Source organism: Acomys minous (assembly GCF_964271855.1).
Source record: "Acomys minous genome assembly, chromosome: 14".
In the NCBI taxonomy this organism is placed as follows: Eukaryota; Metazoa; Chordata; class Mammalia; order Rodentia; family Muridae; genus Acomys; species Acomys minous.
This window is the reverse complement of record NC_140496.1, coordinates 102,988,432-103,004,745: the sequence shown is the minus strand read 5'-3', so window position 1 is coordinate 103,004,745 and position 16,314 is coordinate 102,988,432. Positions and strand designations below refer to the sequence as shown.

The 16,314-nt window shown below is 42.6% G+C and overlaps 1 protein-coding gene across 21 annotated transcripts in view; it reads left to right on the top strand.

Moving 5' to 3' along the window:
• ADGRL2 (adhesion G protein-coupled receptor L2) overlaps window positions 1–16,314 on the top strand; it is a 504,554-nt gene that overhangs the window by 241,162 nt on the left and 247,078 nt on the right. The gene's annotated exons all lie outside the window — the stretch shown is intronic.

Here is a 16,314-nt window from a genome sequence, read left to right as displayed (position 1 = left end):
TGTTTGTGCCATTTCTGGCTAATGGGATGCAGAGAAGTGAGGAGGATGCCTGAGTGGTGGGGAGTGACTTCAGGGAGACAGTCAAAGCGGCTCCTCTCCGGGGGCCCTGCCGGGAGGGTGTTTGGTAGATACCCACATCCAGAGATTTAAAGTTATGAACGAGAATCGTAAGGGTGTCTTAATTACTATGAGGATGTCTTTTCAAAAGAATTGTCGCAGATAGAGTTCCTCCCGAGGAAGCAAGAAACCAGAAGAGATAGCTTGATTGCAGAGGAGCCTAGGAAAGCCTTCTGTCCTAGGAGTTAATGTTCAGGGATCTTTTCAGCAAATAAGAGTCTCCGTTTCAATTCTGTTCTATTTGACGAGGACTCAGGAAGTCTTAATCAAATCTAGCAGTCATCACTGCTCTCTCTCTCCTAATCTCCCCGATCCTGAGTGTGTGAGGCAGAGCTCTGAAAGTAAAACACCATTTGTTATAGCCTTTTCAAAATTAAAACTAAGCCCATCAAGATTAAGTGTTTGTTAACATCAAGTAAACAAAATTTTTAAGTTTGATGAATTGTTTGTAAGCTCTAATCAAGTGGGTGGAGTCATTCAAGAGGGGAGGAAACCCGCTGGAACAATATGTGTAATTTGTCGGCAGTATTATTTGAGATAATTGCAAAGCAAGTGCTCAGAAGCTTTTCTTTATCTTTGTACCGTAAAGGGGTTGGGGGGAGGGGGCAAAGCAAGATGCCATTCAGCCATTGTCAGCAGCTCTCCAAAATATCACCAGTTCACAACTGTCAAACATTAACATCCCTGAGAATACCAGGGACAGAAGTGTCACATTGAATGTAGAGTGATGACTTCATAGGAAGGCAAAGTGGGGCTATATGACCAGTTTGCAGTCACAGAGAAATCAGCTTTAATTAATTTGAGTGCCAGCTCTGTGTATAATTACCCAGCATGAGAGTTTGCATGCAAATGCGGAAATGCTGATTCTTCAAATACTTGCACTTGTTCATTAATACGTTGGGACTAAGCAGAACTGGCAAGCAGACAGCGGACGGCACACAGTGCCTGCAGGCTTGTTGCCACCACACTGTAGTTAGCAAACACATTTCAGATGTTTCTTCTTTCTTTAAATAATAAGCACAAAAGCATGTATGCTGTTTTCATCAATGACATACCTTGTTTTCTTCTCGATTAAAATGAAATGTTTGGGGATTTACAGAAACAGAGGAGGGAACAGTAAGTGTCACTGCGACACTGATTTACCACTCTTTGATCTGTAACACTTATACCCGTTTTGCAGTGCTTGGACTCAACACTAACGTAATTGTCTAACCTGACCATGTTTCGTCAATGGTGAAACTACATTCAAGTGTATATTTATACTTAAATCCATGTGTAAATTTGCAGTTAAACTTCAGGAGAGACGACTTGCTGATCACAAGTGCACTGTCTCCTAGTCTTAGAGTCCAGTCAATTGTAACCAGCCTCAGCCAGAGCCAGAAGCTTCAGGGCAAAAACTGGCTGACTTCTTTGCCCAGGAATTTAATCCCAGTAAGTCCAGAGGTCAGTCTCCACTCTGCCCTTTGGATCTTAGCAGAGATCGGATAGGACCAAATCCCTAAGCATCTTGAAAGCACCCTACAGGGACCATTTATCCAAAGAACAACCCCAAGGGTATATGGTATTTCCTTCAGGAAATGGTATAGGCAAACACCATTTTAGTGTGCACACTCAAGTCCCACATGTTTCGTCTCATCGCATCAATGCTGTTTTCTTACCAACATATCTGCAAATGTTCAGGATGCCGCTTTACACACACACACACACACACACACACACACACACACACACACACACACCTACAGCACAAGGGAGCAAGCACAAGGCCTACTCGGCCTCGGTTTCTCTAGGAAACACAGACTGCCTTACTACCCCGGAAAGGCTGCCTTACACAAAAATCAGTGGCCTTCCTTAAGACAGCCTTCAAGAACCACTCCCCCACCCCCGGGAGTTAGGGGAGATTGACTCATTTTCTGCCAGTCTCTTAGCCCTGGTCTTGTATAAGACAGAGGAGCCTGCCTCCATTTTGGGGTTTAAGGTAAATTATGAAAAACATGTAGTTCATTAGGAAAGCCCAAGATTTTTACAGAAAATAAACTGAAGAGAAAGATATTAGTACCATTTCCCAAAAGACCATGGAAAACAAAAATAGGCACAGCTTGTAGATGGATATGAGCTTTTCCCATTAGCTTTGACCTGTGGTAGGCAGAATCAGAAGTACTGGTTTTCCAGAGCTACGAGTTGCTAATGCCCTGAGCTTAAACAACTTAAGTCATTCATGATCAGACATCCATGATCAGAAAGCAAAAATAAATATGGATCCGAAACAATTAATAGAATATGTATGTATAAAAAAAAAACTGTGCCTGGGATTTAAATTTAAATATTTAAAAACTATTTTAAAGTTTTTTTTTTCTTTTTTCTGTGTGGGCTGGTGAATACCACTTAAGCTAAGTCGCCGTCCCTCTTGTTACTTATACATTTTATAAGAGTCTTGGTGTGTTGGCACGTGATGTGTATGCATGTGTATATGCGTGTTCACTATGCATGTGGGCACACATGTTGTATTGATATACATGCGTTTGTGTATGCATGTATGTAGAAGCCCTAAGTTACATTAGGTGTCTTCCTAGGTCACGCTCTATAATTTATTTATTAAGTCTCTTAATGAACCCAGAACTTTCCAATTCCAGCTAGCAAGTTAGTGGCCTTGTTCCAGGAATCCCTGAGCTCTGGCTCCTGAGGGAAGTGCAAGCACTGCCCCTACCCAGCATTCACAAGAACGCTTGGGATCTGAGCTGCTGGTTACAACCACGCACAGCAAGTGCTATGTGTCTGCTGAGCTATTTTCCCTTATGTGTTTTCATTATCGGGCTTTTTATAAGGGCATTTCATGCAAGTTCATAGTGTCCTCTGTTCTTTTTCTCTTATGTTGAGACAGGCTCTCATTAAATTGCCAGGCATGGCCTGGCTTTGAACTTGCAATCCTTCCCGTCTCCTGAGAAACTGAGCATGCACACCCGTACAACCAACCCTGGAAAAATAAAGGCAGTGTGACTACACTTTTAAGGACACAAAATGCCTACCAATCCAAGAGCAATTAGGAGGGAGCTGTGTCACTAATGGGGCTGAACTGGGGGTGGCAGGGTGGGGGTGGGGGGAGGACCAGTGAGCCAAGGTAGAGAGTGCAGTTTGTCTTGTTCTTGTTATGCTAGAGAGGATCTCAACAGAGAAAGGTGCGAGGTAGAGGCTGAAGAGATTTCTGAGGATACCTTTGATCTCAGTGAGGCTGTTGGTGAGGTCATCGCCTAGGAAGTGAGGGAAGCTGGGCATCACAAGTCATTAAAGTGATGCTACCTTCCTACAGAAGAGGAGAAACTGCAAACCAATTTACAACCATTTTAAAATGAAACTGGGTGGGGAAAAGAGGAAACGGAAAGCTTCTTTTAAAGGTTCACTTTTGCTACAGTAAAGTGAGAAATGAGACCAAATTTGCAATTAACCAACGAAATGAATGACTTCTACGTTTTACAGCCCCCAATACCAGTGCACGCACAAAAAAAAGGTTTTATCAAAAAGGTACTCTTGTCATCTTCATCAAGGTAAGGGTTGTGGGAAAGGTATGAAGCAAGGGACATAGGGTTTGTGTTCCGGGAAACTCCACCTTGCTGCCCTTTCTCCCACTTACCTTTAGCTGCAGGTGCTAAGTGGGCTTACATAACCTCAAGGGAAGGCCTGCATACAGCTGGCCCAGTCCTGCCATTAGTAGCCTGACTTCCTCCTTACACAGCCTAGGTTTCTGTTGACTCACAGCCCCCTGGGTGAAAGGCTGTGAAAAACACCGCTGAAAACACACCCATATGCCACTGATAAGGAGAACAGCCTCTACCTGCCTGCCTTTCTGTTCTCCTTGTCTGGGATGACCATCAGCATTTTAGGATGGGTGAACTCAGACACTTAGCTGTTCCGGTTTGCCAGTCTGGAGATTGGAGCGGATGACAGCATTCATTTAAATGTATGCCACTGGGCCCAGGGCATCCTCTGGGTGTGACAGGCTTGAGCATGGCATAACCGGGCCACAGGAGGGATTTCCGGTTGTGTGGATGATTGTAGTTGGTAAGTGAAAGAACAGAGGACAAAGTGATGTCAGAGCGCTGCCTGTCTGGTACGACTGGCTGTTTCTTGTGAGGTCTTACGTGCAGCAGGTTGGCCTCCAGTTTGATAAGGGTCCAAGGTTGACCATGAATGCCTGATTCTCCTACTTCTACCTCTCAATGCTAGGATTATAAGCCTGAACCAAGATACCCAGAAACTACTGGCTGCTTCTTTTTATGTCTTTTTCCCTCATTGATTTTCCCTGTGTGATCCCCACTTCCACGCCTTTTCCGGATCCTGAACTCCAGAGCCTTGCTGACCTGGTAAAGGAGTTTGTAGTATGTAGCCGATGGGGGAACGTCAAAGACCTTTAAACAGTGGAATGACTGTAATCTAAATATCAAAGAATCTTGCATACCAATTTATGAGGGGAGCTGTCACATGCACAGGGATTTGAGGATAAAGCCATCAGGCCTTTCTTGTGTGTCTTTTCTTTATGGGAAGTCAAACCTGTTAGACCCCAACACTTTACACAAAGTCGCCATGGAGAAGCACTGAGAGGCTAACAGAAAAGACGCGTTCCTTCCACAGGGAAAGTAAAGTTATTGGCAAAGCAAATGTCTGCAGCAAATGCATTTAGCTATGGAAATGCATAGAAACATGAACAAAACTGCATTTCACAACGATTTTTCTGGCAGCAATACGGGAATCTATTTGCATGAAGGAAGGTCTTAAAGAGCTTTGAAGAAGTTGTTGAGAGAGGAAGCTGAAAAGGAGTCAGAAAGGGGTTGAATTTCCCAGAGAAGTGATTGGTGGCGTTTGCAAGTGAGCCTGGAAAGAGATAGGGAAGTTGTCATATCTGACTTTAAGGTTTTGAAGCCTGGTGGTGACATATTTCTAAAACAGGAAGAAGGTTGATCTTCATGATGCATACCTTTCACTTCAGCATGCAGGAAGCGGAGGCAGGTAGGTCTCGCTGAATTTGAGGCTATCCTGGTCTACATATCAAATTCTAGGCTAGCCAGGGCAACATAGTTAGACCTAGACTAAAATTAAAAATACAGCAAAGGAAAGATGAGGCAATGGAAACATGGGAGAGAAGCTAGTTCCGTTTGGATATCATTGCTTTGGGGGGCATACTGGTATCTATCCTTTTGGGGAAAAAAAGCAGGGTACAGTTGACAACCATATCCAGTTCAGTGGCCCAAAGAGTAGACAAGATTGCCAAAGGAGAGAATCCAAACTTAGAGCCCATGTATAAAGACTGGGTGGAGGTTGGAGTGTGGTATGCTCACAGGTTCACAAGAAAAGCCTGGAATGTCCAGTGAGGAGAGGGCAAGGGATGGGCAGTTTGCAGAAGGAGAGCCTGATGAGCAGGCAAGCAGGAGGAACAGCCTGGGTGTCACAATGGCTTAGTCACTGGTGACTTTCTGGAGAGAGTCAGCGAAGGCCGAGTTTCTTTCCTGGGAAGAGGAGGTAGGTGCTGGTCGAAGGACTTGCCTGTCATCTCTACTCACTCAGAAAACCGAAACTGGAGCCATGGTGGCAGGCAGTCTCATCAGGAAGCCAGCTCCAGTTACCTCCCATCCATCCACCCAGAGGCCCGAGGTCCTGCTTTCTCTCTCTCTCTGCTTCACACTTCCTCTGTCAACCGCAGGTGGGCAGTGGTTACTGGGGAAGGGTAGATGATGGTCCCTGAGTCAGGCTGTAAATGATGGGCTGGCCCTTCCTACAACTGTTGCTTTGGAATTAGCAGAATTCTCCCTGTACTCTACCCATCACTCCTGGTTCACTTTATCTTTTAGGGGGTGGCCTCTCTTTGATAGAGGCCTAAGTACAAATTCCTGTGTCACATGACTGCCTTGTTTGGGAAAGGCTTTAATCATGTCCCTTTTGTATCAAGGTGTGTCACCCAGTCCTGGCTACTGTTAAAGGCTATAGAATTCGTAAGGTTGTTTTCCTATTCCTGCAGCAAAGTAAGTGCTCAGCTTCCTAGCCTTATTGTGCATAGCTTGAGAATGTGTGACTCTAGAAAAGTCTAAATGTATGCCTGTCTTCCCTTGGCCTTTTATTCTGAATATATCTGTTTCCTTCGGCATACACATATTTGATGCGCTGTGCATTCTTAGCAGTCGGGTAGCAAATCAGCCCATATTACCTGGGAGAAGGAAATTATTTTCTCCCTATTCAAATACACATTTATTAGCCACACACAAAATTGGCTTCCCCTATCCATGGAGGCTTGCCTCCATGTGCAGCTGAGGTGTGGTGACTAGATGGTTGGAAGAGAATATAATTGTATCTTTGTGCTAGGTAATCTTGGTTATCGGAGAGCAAGGTCTGAGGCCTATAAATGATCTGCATGCCATGTCAACACTTGCATCATGCAGCCTTTTTGTTCTTTCCAAAACATGAAGAGGTGCTTCCTGTGTCTAGGCTCCATTCTCCGTCTCTCTCTAGTTGTAACACTTCCTGACATTTGTACTCTGCTGCGCAGTTTGGTCTCTCCTCTCTTCCTCTCTGTCTCCTCTTCACTTCTATCTTCCTCCTCTCCTCTCTCCCTCATTATCTATCTCCTCCTCTTCCCCTTTTGTCCGTCTATCTGTCTGTCTTTGTCTCTCTTTCTCCAGTGCACCTCTTCCTCCTCCCTAAGCACACAGGAAGGCACCTTCATACTGTTGCCTTGCATGGCTGTTGCTTTATCTGTCAAAGAAATTCATTACTAAGACAATGCCTTGCTTTATATGCTCACTACACTAAAAAAAAAAAAGTTTTTAATTGTATTTATGCAAACGTAACTTGGCTAGCTCATAATTTACCAAATGCAAGCATTTGTCAGGGTTATTTCCAATCACTCAGGGAGGGCGGGGGAGTACCTTTGTGTATTTTGATTCTTTAAAGCAATTTTATTTCCATGATGTGCCTGTGCCACTGGAGCAGCATGACTGTCTGGACGGAGGAGGCAGGGGTGCTCCTGAATTTCCTGTGTGCGTCTGCAGATGCGCTGTTTGTTTAACCAATGTACAGACAGCGATGTGGGCAGAAGCACTTTAGCACACGTCTATTCTCCTAGGCACTTTAGAAGAAAGGAAAATTATAGATGCTGTTATTTGCACATAAACTATATACTGGACTATAACTTGGGGAAGTGTTCAATATTTTGATACATAAAAATTGGGATATACCCATTAAATAGATGTCTATCATATGACCTCATTTTATTTCTGAATTTCACTTAAATATTTTTGTAGAGGTTAGGGGTGGAAGTTGGGCCCATGCAAACTTTATATTAAACTCTGGGAGTCTCATAGATAAAAAAATTATTATTGAAAATTACCTGGCCTTGCAGAAAACTACTGTCTGTTTTCAATACATGAGCTGTGACTCTCCAGGAAGACTCTCCATGGGAAAGCTGACCAATGCCAAAGCCTTGGTGGCCTCCTTCTAGAACACAATCTCACAGTGTGACTATAACATCCAGGTTATTTGTGTGTTTGTAAGTTTGTTTATTTTTAAGTTGGGCTTTTGTTTTATTGTTTTGTTTTGTTTTCCTGTTTTACCATTAAATTTCATTTAATATAAATACAATCAACAGGAAGAGGCATACGTTGTTTTGGTTTGGTTCAGTTTTTCAAGACAGGGCTTCTCTATGTAGCCTTGGCTGTCCTGGACTGCCTTTGTAGACCAGGCTGGCCTAGAACTCACAGAAATCCTCCTGCCTCTGCCTCTGGATTGCTGGGCTTACAGGCCTGTGCCACTTCGCAGGGCAGGCATAAGTATTTTATATTCTCCAAAATTGTTAAATTTTGCAAAGAAAGTGGTTCACATGGCAGATTCCCCTTCCATTCCACAAAGGCACCAGCAGCCACTGTCTTTTAAGACAGTGAGCTTGGTTTGTAGGAGGCAGAAGAGCAGAAGAAAACATGATGGTGTTTACATGAGGAGACAACGCGCAGTTTAATGGGCTCCCTGCTTCTGTCAGAACTTAGGCAATGGCTTATACTACCTAGAGCTCAGCATCTCTACTCCTCGCCAGCCTCAATGCCCCCTTATTGCTCCTACCAGCGTTTCCTCTCTACCTCCCTCTGAGGCCAAGAAGAACGCGTAATTTTGTTATAAGGAAGTGGAACGAGTGGGCATTGAAACTGCTTAAATTATAACCATAATGCAATATTTTTTAAGTAGTCCATGAGCTGACGCTGTAGTGTATCAAATTGGCGTAGCATATGTGAGGAGTTCCATTTTTATCCTGAGGACTGAGAAATAGAAAGTCAAAACAAAACTTGAAAAACCTCTTTTGTTTTCTCTTTTGCAGTGCGTGAGGCCAGGGCCTCATTGTGCCAGAGAGCACCCCAGCCCTGAGTTTATGTTGCCCAGGCTGACCTTGAGCTCACTCTACAGTCTAAGCAAACATTAAACTTTTGATCTTCTTACTTCAGCTTCCTAAATAGGCAGGATTAGAGGCCCAGCTTTTAAAAAAAAAAAAAAATCTTGAAAAGGTCCTAAAATTACCCTTTCTCAAGCAAACTGTAAGATTTATAAATTGACAAACAAGAAAGCTTAAAGTTGTGACTGTCACAACATGGGTTTAAGGGAAACAAACCATTCCCTGTTCCCTTCATAGGACCAATACCTAATTCATTGTGTAACTAGCAGGGTTTGCTCCATGAATGTTAGTGGATTTGGTTAGTTAACGAACTGTGGTCAAACAGTCCTGTCCGTTTTAAAGTCAGGCATTATGAAGTAAGAAAGCACTGAGGATTTTTTTTTTTACTTTGCATCTTAATTAACATACAGTTTATTTTATATCAAGACATTTTCTGCTACAGTATCAGATTTTTCAGGGATTATGTAGAATTTCTGTGTCTCATCTCCTACTCTTGCTAAATAAACATCTGTGAAGCAATTCAGGAGAAGCCGGCATGTAGGCTCAATTTTCTTAGCAAATATATTTTATTACAAACTTATTAACCAAGAGTACCTCACTTATAACCCGACTAACCTAGACAATAGGAAAAGCAGATTAAAGAATACAATAGCAAAAACATAAGGATGTCAGTTCCAAGGAACAATTCTACTGGTGTAGTCAGCGGGATTTCTTCTGCTAGAACCTGGAACAACCAGAACCCGGAACCTTAGCCGGAGCCCAGAACCCGGAACCTCAGCCAGAGCCCCTAAGCCTTCCCTCGAGCGGTTCTCTCTAGGAGTGTCTCGAAGTGGAGTGTGACGAACAGCCAGAACTATCTCAAGTCTCCAAAGGCCCCACCTCTGTTTTTGGCTCACATTTATACCTCCTCTCAGCATTTGTTCAAGAATGTTTTTCAGCTGCTTAATAACCAGTCTCCTCAACATGGTGGTTCAACTTCTAAGGGGATAAACATCACCTGCTCTCTCACAAGTCTTTTTCCCATTCCCCTACTTGTGATCTAAACAAACAAATAAACAAAACATGTTTATCTCTCCTTCACCGGCTTCTTGGATAGAAAGATAAAGGGACAACCTTCTGAAGTAGTAGTTCTCAAACTTAGTGCCTTTCCCATTTTCCATAGTTACTGAGAGGCCTGGTGACATAGTGAGTGCTTGCCCAGCATTTATGAGCCCCAGGTATGTTGGGGTGTGGTTGTCACCCCAATACTCAGGTGACAGAAACAGCAGGGTCAGAAGATTAAGGTCCTTCTCAACTACCTAGCCAGTAAGTAAGAGGCTAGTCTGGACTACATGAGACCTTGTCTCACAAATTAAAGACGTATTGAGGGTACCGGGGCTTCTCTTTATGTGTATTACACCCTTAAATATTGATCACATTGGATATCAAACTGAAAAATTAAATATATAATTGCTAAAGGGTCACAATAAACCCATTTCATAGGATACATTATAAATTTTAATTTATTATTATTGGGCATGCATGTGCCATTGTTAATTCAATTTAAAAAAGCATCACAACAAACCAACTTAATGTGACACATTGTAATATGTATTTTAATATACTATTGTTGTGTGTGCATATGCTACGGCACTCACACGGAGGTTACAGGACAACCTTGTGGAGTACTTCCCTCCGTCTCCCTTCTAGGGATCAAATTCAGGTTGTTGGGCTTGCTTTTCAGGTAGTAAAGGCCTTTACCTGCTGGTGCATCTTGCCAGCCCCATAAGTCACGTTTTCAAGAAAAATAAGAACATTTTTAAAATAGAAAATTAGCCAGGAAAATGCTGTTATCTAAATAGTTTGTGACTATGTTTGATATTTGAGTTGAGGGAGGTCAGCTAACTACCCCTATCCCCTCCTATGCCCATCTGCCATATTGCAGTGTGTGTTTGAAACATATGAAGAAAGGAGCTGTCCACAGATAGCTGGGATAGGAAAGACTATCCTAATGGCCTTTTGGAGTAAACATAATTCTCCGTTCGATAAAGAACCTTCTGTAGTAGAGGCCGATTGAAAGGTCAGTTCTGAAGGCATGTTAGCTAAGTTTTAAAACTATGTTAATGGGCCTGAAGAGACAATGCAGCCATTAAAAGACGTGCTGCCCTTGCAGAGGACTGAAGTTCAACTCCCAGCACCCTTGGGTGGCTCACAACTACCTGTACCTCCATCCCTAGGAGATCCAAAGCCCTATTATTGCCTCCAAGGACACCCACATTCATGTGTTTACACTCACATAGGGTCACATTCCTACAGGGGAAAGTTTTTAAGTTAAAAGTTGCTTATAGTAAGATGTATTGGTAAATCTTACACTTGAAATGAATACTTCCCCACAGGTTACATGCGGGATTCTGAGACACCATGAATTTCTCATTTGGAAAATATGGTTTCATTGACAGATGGAGATTTCCTAAATGCCAGCATATTTCACAAAGTACATCTAGCAATGAGCACCCCTGTGAATATCTCTGCTGAGCTTATCAGAAAAGTCGATCTCTACAACTTGGGAAATGACCGAGCTAGCAGGACAGATTCACATCTTTCATTAGATGATGATTTTTATCGGGCTGTTTGCATTTTATCATCTGCAACATCTTTCATTGGATGTCTTCCTTGAAGTGCCTGCCTCCCTTGTTCATTTGCCACAGAGTAACTCTGCAAAGCACACAAGTGTACCACAGTGTGTCTGTCAGCTGCTCCTTAAGTAGAAATAGTATCTGTGGGAGGATCTGCTAGTTCAGCCCCTGACACAGTCCACAAGTGTTTTTAGCAAGACAAACTTTGGCAGAGTTGAATTGCACACATGTGTATGTGTGTGCGTGTGTGACACATGCACGTGAGTGTGAGGGTATACACTTGTCCATGTACATTCAGAGGCCAGATGCAGATGCAGATGTGAGCTAACTTCCTCTGTGGCTCTTGACCTTACTGACTTGAGATGAGGTCTCTCTGAATCTAAATCTGTGTTTTAGCTAGGCTGGCCAGCAAGCTCCAGATCTGCCCACTTCTACTCCACATACTGGGATTATAGGAATGTGTATGTAGCCTTGCTCTTCTGTTTTACTTAGATGTTGGAGATTTGAACTCAGGCTCTCTTATTCTTCCATAACAAGCTCTCTTTCCCACCAAGCCTTCTCCTCACATGCTGAAATACATTTTGGATGCATTTCCCCTTTGTCATAAGTGACATTAATGATATGTATTCAGGGATTTGGTTTTTATAATAGTTTTCAGCATTCTTAAAAGACAGTCTTAATGGAAGTCAATGATTTTTAGTTTGCTGTAGGTTTTATGTTGTTTTTGTTTTTCTGCAAGTAGGAAGCTGGCAAATGCTGACTATAAAACTGTGACATGCTTGGTGCCATCTCTTTTCTTTTCTTTTCATTTCTTTTTTTTCTTTTCTTTCTTTTTTTGTTTTTGTTTTTTGTTTTGTTTTATTCAAGACAGGGCTTCTCTGTGTATCCTTGGCTGTCCTAGACTCGCTTTCTAGACCATGCTGACCTCGAACTCACAATGTTCTGCCTGCCTCTGTCTCCCAAGTGCTGGGATTAAAGGCATTTGCCACCACCACCCAGCTGGCCATCTCCTTAATACTATGCTTGATGCCATTGCCTTAATACCTTGACATGCTTGGTGCCATCTCCTTAGTACTGTGAAATGCTTGGTGCCATCTCCTTAATACTATGACATCCTTGGTGCCATCTCCTTAATACTGCAACATGCTTGGTGCCATCGCCTTAATACTGTGACATGCTTGACGCCATCCCCTTAATACTGTGGCATGCTTGGTGCCATCACCTTAATACTGCTCAAATAGTAGCAAATTTGTACATCAAACTTTTTATCTTCAGTACAAATGACAACACTGAAAAAGGTGAATAATGTTTTAGCTCTATTTTGAAAATATATTTTAGTTTGCACCCAGACTCTCATATCGTCCAAGGATACCCAGGGGTCTGCTGCCTTGACATTGAACACCCACTTTAGAAATGCAAAGAATAAGGAAGAGAAATACTGCAATATGGATCCTCAGTGGTTTGCTGTGAGTGTGGTGACAGAGAAAGTATAACCTTCTGAGAGCATGACTCACACAAACTCTACAACTCACTTATGCAGCCTAGGCTAGCTACCAACTGACAGTAATCCTCCTGCCCCAGCTCCTGAGTTCTGGTATTATAGGTGTTTAGTAATGTTTTTGTTGGTGTTGTGGTTTTGGATGGTGGTGGGACTGAGGTTCAAACCCATGGCTTCTGCAGCCCACAGCACCTCCTAGTAGATAGCGAAGGATGCGTAACTGCAGCGCTGTTTTAACAGAGTGTCCAGCTGAGTGAGTCTGGGAAGCCCATATCTGTTCCCACATGGCTAAGGCTTTTCTGAAAGTCTAAGCAGAACTCAGCCATATGGTCTCTGTGGCAACTGGATCATTAACAGACTATCCCCACTCAAAGTGGAGTCCCTACTGGAATCTGGAAGAGAAAATCTGGATAATTGAGGGAGGTTTCACAACGTGCTGTGCAGATATTTTGATGGGGCTAAGGCAGGTGTCATGTATTTTGTGTGCATTCTGGCTCCTCGTTTCCAAAGAAGCAAATTCAAAGTGGTCTTCATTAGTGCAACCTGACCCAACACCACTAACAGTTTTAACTGACACCAAGAAGCAATGCAATCAATGCTATTAGAAGTATTCCTGTTATATGCCTTGGACAGTGTTACATCTGTAAGGATGAATGTCATCTCATTTAATATCTGATAATCTGATAACTACAAGGATATCCCTGTTTTTACAAACAAGAGACTGAGACTCAGAGATATTAAATAACATAGAGGGTTGGAAAATGCTCAGTTGAAGAAGTGCTTCTTAGTTAAACTTGAGGATCTGATTTTTGCTCCCCAGCACCCATAGACAATGTAACATGTGTCTTACGTACTTCCAGGCCCAGTTCTGGGGAGTTGGGGATAGGCATATCCCTGGGGCTTGCTGGCCAGCCATCCTAGCCTGCTTAGTGAGTGCCAAGCCACTGTGACTTTGTAAAAAGGTGAGTAGCATCAAAATGGCACCCAAGGTTGTCCTCTAGCCTCCACCCTTATGGATATTCACACATGCAGGTAGTTATGCGCGTGCCTATGCGCGTGCACGTGCACACACACACACACACACACACACACAGAGCATGCTCAAAGGTGCAGTGTAAATAAGGTGATAAATTACTTCTGAGGTATCTAGGTGTAGTTGAGGAGCCCCCTGCTCTTTATCACACTAGGGTACATGGCCGTATACCATATGCCACCAAGTAATACACATCTTAAGAATCCATGTGAAACAGTGCGGCACAGATTATTAAAATCTTAAATAGTAAATAGATTCAAAGTAGAAGCAGATGGATAATGAGGTAGATGGAAACCAGTAGAAAATGGTGATGTTTATGAAGCTTCCTCACATGAGAGAAGGATCTGGGTCTTCTCGGAGTGCCAAAAGGTAGAGACTTAACCTGTACACCGAAGGGCCTTTTTGTGATGCTGTCAATCATTCATTCTTTGTTTGTTTGTTTTTCGAGACAGGGTTTCTCTGTGTTGCCTTGGCTGTCCTGGACTCACTTTGTAGACCAGGCTGGTCTCGAACTCACAGCAATCCGCCTGCCTCTGCCTCCCAAGTGCTGCGATTAAAGGTGTGCGCCACCATGCCCGGCATGTCATTCATTCTTATAGCAAGTAATCTATATATTTTTTTACAGCTATCATTCTTACAGCTTAAGTATACTGCTCCGAAGCTCGGCCAAATATTGTCCTGTTTGTCCTACAAAGCATTCTGAAGTGACAACAAAATGAAAAGAATTACTACTGTGGGTACCAGGCAAATTCATAAGCATCTCCCACAAGTGTCACATCACAGAGCAGCATGAGTGTGAAGTGAGAGGGGAAAGCAGGCCATGTCTAGCTTGAATGGCCAGCCTCCTTTGGTGGGTGGTGGGGCTGGTGACAACAGACGTGGATGTGACTGATGAGTATTGTCTTAGTATCTATCAAATGCTGAACACTAAGCATAAACCCATCACCTTGAGTAAATGCACAGCAATCCTACAGGATAGTCATAGTATCCGTATTTGGGTGCCCACCAATACCGCTGTGTTATCTCAATAGCTCTGTGAGCTCTAATTAGCCATATGCTCCTGATGGCGAAATTGGTCTCAGAGTAGATAAGTAATTGCGCACCATTTCACAGAAAGTTGAATGATGATAATATGTAGAAATTTGAGTGGGTTTGTCACAGACACTTTAGATATTTGACTCTCATGGTGCCTTAATATTAGGTTGATGTACCTACATAATTTCTTGGTGAAATTTAGATAATTTTAAGCATGAAAACAGATATTAATAATAATAGTGTCAGAGAAAGCAACATGATTTTGATTGTGCCAGATAGCCTGTAACAAATGGCTACCTTGTTATTAGGTAAGCATTACTAAATGCTGTTGAACTTGTGAAAAATAAACACACCCACACACATCTTTGCTTGGGAATATTGACTGAGTGGGCACCGGAAGAAGTGGCTCACTGGGTAAAGTGCCTGCTGCCCAAGTAGGAGCACTTGAGCTCAGATTCCCAGTGTTTAAAGCACTCTGAACATGGTCGCTTACATCTGTATCTTCAGAGCTGACAGTGTAGTGGTCAGAGAGAGATAGACAAGCCATTGCCTACCCAGCCCAAGTGAATGCATGAACTCAAGGTTCAGTGAGAGACCTGGATCAAAGGCTAAGGTAGAGAGAGATAGAAGAAGACAGCTGAGGTTGACCTCTGGCCTCCACAAGCATACCCACACATGTGTCTTCACATATACATGCACACACATGAACAAATACATATGCTCCTCCCTCTCTCTCTCTCTCTCTCTCTCTCTCTCTCTCTCTCTCTCTCTCTCTCTCTCTGTCCTGATCATTTTGCATTAAAGAAAGTAAGTGGAAGGAAGAATTCCCTTGAGTATGTTTAATACCCAAGAAATAAGTTTTCCTAGAAATTTAAAACTAAGATTAAACACAACATCATTTTGATCTATTTTTATACACAATGAAACAGAAGTCTCACAGAAAAGCCTAAAAAGGAATAATGAGCATTTAGAAAACTAACTCAGTATTAAAAGTTAACAAATGTGACATGTAGCTTACAGGTTCAAAGGAGAGCATTCTGAGAAATGTCTTGCATACCTGCATATTTCAGAAATAATGCTGTCGCATTAACTAGAAACACTTTTACATAAACTGTGGCAGGAAGCAACTCCATCTCCCTCTGGGTACAGGACTGGGCATGCCTTCTTTTTCTTTTATGGTCGTTCCTACTGCAATATATCCTAAGTCTTCCTTTCTTGCAAGAATAGCTTGTAATTTCCTTTGTTTCTTTTTCTTTGATCCAAGGCTTCTCTCCTCCCAGTTTCTAACCTGCTTTGTTCATTCCTCCTTTCTGCTCTGTTTTGTTCTCTTTCCCTTTTTCCGTAGGCTTACACAAGTTTAGGCAACTGACACCGTGATGTTCTTTTTGAATTTTTATGACTTAATTCCTTTACTTACTTCTGAGCAGGTTTATTTTCTAAAGTAAGTTCATTTTAGAAACCTATCATCCAATTTTTCTTCTATAAAATAAGTGCTATGAATATTTGACCAAACAGCACTGGAGCACAGCTTCAGTTCCATCCTTTCACTAAGTGGGTCTTGAGATCAAACTTGTGTCATTAGGTTCAGCAATGA